Consider the following 6646-nt stretch of genomic DNA (forward strand, 5'->3'; position numbering starts at 1 on the left):
GGAAAGTAAATATCCTTGGGATCAGAGGAGGGAATTGAAAGGAATGTGAAATGATGGAATATTATGTCTGACATTAGCTACTCCATTTTGAGATCTAGGATTCCATTTTATATAATATAGGTCTCTGTAGAGACATTTCAATATGTACTTTTGTTTTTTGCTTTTAATCTAACATTTAAGTTTTGCGGTTTTCATAAATAGAATATGTGCTAGATGGCTAGTTCCGGAGCAGGCATTCTGTATGCAAGTAACGTGTTCTTCTGTCTTTAAAGTTTAACAATTGTTCCTTAAAATCCTCTGAAATCTGTAAGATTGAAACTGTGAACTTGTTCCCCTTTTTCTACATGTTAGGAGGAGGAGATTTCTTTAACTCTCTGTATGTGTGTATAAATGCTCTGTCGAAAAATATAGCAATTTGCAATTATCGATACAACATAAGTGTCTGTGTCATCATTGTCTCGCTAGCGAGGGAATCCCACCTGTCCAAGGTCCAGCCTAGGCAACAGGATCAGAACCGAACCTAACAAAGTGCCCCCCGGACAGACTTCTACCACAAGCCTGAAAAAAAAATCTACAGTATCTCACAAAAGTGAGTACACCCCTCACATTTTTGTAAATATTTTATTCTATCTTTTCATGTGACAACACTGAAGAAATGACACTTTGCTACAATGTAAAGTAGTGAGTGTACAGCTTGTATAACAGTGTAAATTTGCTGTCCCCTCAAAATCACTCAACACACAGCCATTAATGTTGAAACCGCTGACAACAAAAGTCATTACACCCCTAAGTGAAAATGTCCAAATTGGGCCCAAGTAGCCATTTTCCCTCCCCAGTGTCATGTGACTGTTACAAGGTCTCAGGTGTGAATGGGGAGCAGGTGTGTTAAATTTAGTGTTATCACTCTCACTCTCTCATACTGGTCACTGGAAGTCCAACATGGCACCTTATGGCAAAGAACTCTCTGAGGATCTGAAAAAAAAGAATTGTTGCTCTACATAAAGATGGTCTAGGCTATAAGAAGATTGCCAAGACCCTGAAACTGAGCTGCAGCACAGTGGCCAAGACCATACAGCAGTTTAACAAAATAGGCTCCACTCAGAACAGACCTCTCCATGGTCGACCAAAGAAATTGAGTGCACGTGATCAGCGTCATATACAGAGGTTGCCTTTGGGAAATAGACATATGAGTGCTGCCAGCATTGCTGCAGAGGTTGAAGGAGTGGGGGGTCAGCCTGTCAGTGCTCCGACCATACACCGCACACTGCATCAAATTGATATGCATGGCTGTCGTCCCAGAAGGAAGCCTCTTCTAAAGATTATGCTGAAGACAAGCAAACTAAGGACATGGATTACATGTCCTGTGGTCTGATGAGACCAAAATAAACGTATTTGGTTCAGATGGTGTCAAGTGTGTGGTGGCAACCAGGTGTGGTCTCATTCCCCTCCTACAATATGTTACATCAGAGATGTCAGTGACATCTTTCGTGTTGCTGCACATCCCCTGTGTAGATGTATTGTGCTCTGAGCTGTCTCAGAAAATGTACTGCTATAAGCTTTCTGCTGTATTTGATTCCTTTTTTCTAACTCTGTGCCTTCTCACATGTAAGTACTGTGTGCTGGACAGCCACATAAGAAACAAATGGATCTGACTCGGTGAACACTGACAAATAGTACTACATTTAGAGAGTTTTTTTATGCAGATTTGTACTGGGGGAAAAAAAAAGCTAAAATGTCATATTAAAATTGTTCAATTTGAAAATGGACACTCTTTCTTGTGAGGTCATTTATATTCCTATAAGGCTTTATGTATAACTGCTGCACTGTATGAAAACATACACAGTACATTTGCTATTTTATTATTGTTATTTATTGTTATTGTGTTATTTACAGCATTGAATGTTTGATTATTACATTATATTATTATACATTATATTACATTATATTATTATTATATTATAATTATACATTATATTACATTATATTATTATTATACATTATATTACATTATATTATTATTATATTATTATACATTATATTACATTATATTATTATTATATTATTATTATACATTATATTACATTATATTATTTTTATATTATTATTAACGGCTGCACTCTATGCACACATACATAGTAATTTTTTTTTGTTATTTATAGCAGTGAATTTTTGATTATTATATTATATTATGTGTGCTGTAATTACAGAATTAGTTTACTTAGTTTAGGTTATTCTAATTTGTGTCAACTCTTTTTTCTTGTATAGGTTCAGCTCTGGGTTTTTCTATCAGCTCAGAAGGACATTATGTTACTCGTGAAACAGGGGATTCGGTAACATTATCCTGTAACTACTCTTTATCTAGCAACTCTCCGTATTTGTTTTGGTATCGCCAGTATCCACAAAAAATCCAATTAATTTTAATCCGTGGAGGCAAGGGGCTTGCTAATGTTTTTAATTCAAATAAGGATTTGGCAGAAGGAAAATTCTCCTCCGAGACAAGCTACACAAGCACCAATTTAACCATCTCTAGTCTGACCGAATCTGATTCTGCATTGTATTTGTGTGCTCTGAGTGATGGTGCACAGTGCTGCAGAAGCATTAAACGAATGTAAAAAACTGTGTGTACTGTTGGTTCATGTCCACCAGGTGGCGGAATTCATCTAAATACTAATCTAAAGACATCAATATGACATACTTGTATGACTTGTATGGATGTGGGTATAACGTATAAGAATGGAGTCCTACTTTTAAAGTTTTGATTTGAAAATGCCATTTTACCATACCTTGATCTCCGGAAGTTTTTACCCAATTTATAACCAGGCCATTTTTTGCTATTTAGCACTGCTCTACTTTAAAGTGGTTGTAAAGTCAGAAGGTTTTTAATCTTAATGCATTCTATGTATTAAGATAAAAAAAACTTCTGCGTGCAGCAACCCCCCTCGGCCCCCCCCCCTAATACTTACCTGAGCCCGTCTCTCTCCAGTGATGTCATTGAGTGCCTCAGCCTTCCGGGACTCTCTTCCTGATTGGCTGAGACACAGCAGTGGTGTCATTGGCTCCCAATGCTGCCAGTTAGCCAATCTGGAGAGAGAGGGGGCAGGGCCAAATGGGTGCTCCATGTCTGATTGGACACAGGGAGCTTTGGCTCAGCCCAGGTTGTGCTGCAGCGAATGAGAGCACAGTCTTCTGGGTCTGTGCGCTCGTTTTCTGATGTAGGTAGACAAGTGGTTAATACTGTCTTATAATTTCCACTATTTTAATACAATTTTCCACTGTAATATTGTAATGTGACTGCTTATTAAAGACCAACTCTAGCAAAATTTGTTTTGTTAAATTCTGTATGGTCTGTTTCCCTAAGGCCTCGTACACACAACCGGACATGTCCGCTGAAACTGGTCCACGGACCAGTTTCAGGGGACAGATCCAATCGTGTGTACAGGCTAGCGGACAGATTTCCAGCGGACAAATGTTTCTTAGCATGCTAAGAAACATGTCCACTGGAAAGCTGTCCGGCGGACATGTCCGCTGGTTAGTACGTCTAACCAGCGGACAGATATCTTCCGCATGCGTCGAATGGATTCGATGCATGCGTGGAAGTATTTTACTTCCTGGTTTGGTGACATAGTTACATAGTTAGTTACATAGTTACATAGTTAGTCAGGTTGAAAAAAGACACAAGTCCATCCAGTTCAACCACAAAAAACAAAATAAAAAAACACAGTAAAATCCTATACACCCAACTCCATACCCACAGTTGATCCAGAGGAAGGCAAAAAACCCCAGCGGAGCATGATCCAATTTGCTACAGCAGGGGAAAAAATTACTTCCTGATCCCCCGAGAGGCAATCGGATTTACCCTGGATCAACTATACCTACAAATCTTAGTACTCAGTTATATTCTGTACATTTAGGAAAGAATCCAGACCTTTCTTAAAGCAATCTACTGAGCTGGCCAGAACCACCTCTGGAGGGAGTCTGTTCCACATTTTCACAGCTCTTACTGTGAAAAAACCTTTCCGTATTTGGAGGTGAAATCTCTTTTCCTCTAGACGTAAAGAGTGCCCCCTTGTCCTCAGTGATGACCGTAAAGTGAATAACTCAACACCAAGTTCACTGTATGGACCTCTTATATATTTGTACATGTTGATCATATCCCCCCTTATTCTCCTCTTCTCAAGAGTGAATAAATTTAGTTCCTCTAATCTTTCCTCATAGCTGAGCTCCTCCATGCCTCTTATCAGTTTGGTTGCTCTTCTCTGCACTTTCTCCAGTTCTCCTATATCCTTTTTGAGAACTGGTGCCCAAAACTGAACTGCATATTCCAGATGAGGTCTTACTAATGATTTGTACAGGGGCAAAATTATATCTCTGTCTCTGGAGTCCATACCTCTCTTAATACAAGAAAGGACTTTGCTCGCTTTGGAAACCGCAGCTTGGCATTGCATGCCATTATTGAGCTTATGATCAACTAAAACCCCCAGATCCTTCTCCACTACAGACCCCCCCAGTTGTACTCCCCCTAGTATGTATGATGCATGCATATTCTTAGCCCCCAAGTGCATAACTTTACATTTATCTACATTAAACCTCATCTGCCACTTAGTCGCCCAATCAGACAGAGCATTGAGGTCGGCTTGTAAATTGGAGACATCCTGTAAGGACGTTATTCCACTGCATAGCTTGGTGTCATCTGCAAAGACAGAAATGTTACTTTTGATCTCAGACCCAATATCATTTATAAATATATTGAAAAGTAAGGGTCCCAGCACTGAACCTTGGGGTACACCACTGATAACCTTGGACCATTCAGAGTAAGAATCATTAACCACGACTCTCTGAATTCTGTCTTTCAGCCAGTTTTCTATCCATTTACAAACTGATATATCCAATCCTGTAGACCTTACCTTACACATGAGCCGTGTGTGCGGAACTGTATCGAACGCTTTTGCAAAATCCAAATATATCACGTCCACAGCCACGCCTCTGTCCAGGGTTTTACTTACCTCTTCATAAAAGGAAATCAGGTTTGTCTGACAACTTCTGTCTTTCATGAATCCATGTTGTCTGCTGCTTAAATAGTTTTTTTCCAGCAAGAACTCATCCATGTGGTCTTTTATTAAACGTTCCAGTATCTTCCCAACTATAGAAGTTAAACTAACAGGTCTATAGTTACTTGGTAAAGACTTTGTTCCCTTTTTAAATATGGGCACCACATTGGCCCTGCGCCAATCCAGTGGTACTATTCCTGTCTTTAATGAGTCCCTAAATATTAGATACAGTGGCTTTGAAATGACAGAGCTCAACTCACCTAGGATCCGTGGATGGATGCCATCTAGTCCAGGTGCTTTATCCACCTTTATTCTGTCTAAATATTTCTGGACCATATCACTTTTGAGCCATTGTGGATTTGGGGCTGTGTCACTCCAACAGCGTCAACAGCACCACCACGTCACCGCGCTGTCTGTCCGCGGGGATTTCGGTTTGATGGTGTGTACAGCCATCAGACCGAAATCTCCGAGCGGACATGTACGATGAAAATGGTCCGCGGACCGTTTTCATCGGACATGTTCGATGGTCTGTACGAGGCCTCATAGACAGATTTACCATCACTTACTGTCCCCATGGGGACACGGACTGCATTGTTTCACTAACATTGGGAAGGGTTCCCCATATATATATATTTTTTATTTATCACAGCGAGAGCAAGTGAGGTGAAATCTTCTCAATAGCATCAAGGACAGCATAAAGCATTGCAGCAGTATTAATTCATTCCCAGTTTATCCAAAAAGTATGGCTTTACAGCCTAGTTTTTGTATAAGTTCTCAGAAAATAGGTGCAGGAACTCAACTACGACCCCCCCCCCCACACACACACACATACACCCTCCAATCTGCATCAAATAGTGGGTGTGGTCACATTTCACTAACAGTGAGAGGGTCATACAGGGGCATTAAATACTAAGAGTGCATAATGTACAGAGTGCAGAGTTTAGGGGTGCTATACACACAGAGTGCAGAGTTTAGGGGTGTTATACACACAGAGTGCAGAGTTTAGGGGTGCTATACACACAGAGTGCAGAGTTTAGGGTTGTGCTGCATAGAGAGTACAGAGTGCAGAGTCCAGCCTTCTTCCACAGCTGCCTACGCCTGCATCCCCCATCCGCATCTCAATTTCACCCTTCTTTAGCTCTGACCTCTACATGCATCCCCCCTCCACTGCCCCCATCTCCACACCCCCTCCTTAAAAGATCTACCATCTTCCACATGTCTTACTTTTGTTGCTGTATTAAGCTGAAGCTTCCAGCTGGCTATAGTACCTACCTGCACACTGTAGCTGGCTCCTCCTCTTCCACTTGCAGGGAGATCATTCAAAGGTCGTGTCAGCATCCACACTCCACCCTGGGCAACTGCATCTTCCTTGTCTCCATCCTGAACTCAGTGGAAGACAATGAGGAGATCAGACCTGTGGGAACCATTGGGAGACATGCTGTTACTTGTAAACACAGAAGCCGGACCTCTGTGTTTACAAGTGATAGTGGTAAGCGGGGAGCAGAGGGCCTGAGCCAGAGGTGATGAGTACCCCCATCCCACAGTCCCTCCCTACCCTGAATCTCTCTATCTAGCACTATATTATTTTTTTCTAACTG

Source organism: Rana temporaria, chromosome 1 (assembly GCF_905171775.1).
Source record: "Rana temporaria chromosome 1, aRanTem1.1, whole genome shotgun sequence".
In the NCBI taxonomy this organism is placed as follows: domain Eukaryota; kingdom Metazoa; phylum Chordata; class Amphibia; order Anura; family Ranidae; genus Rana; species Rana temporaria.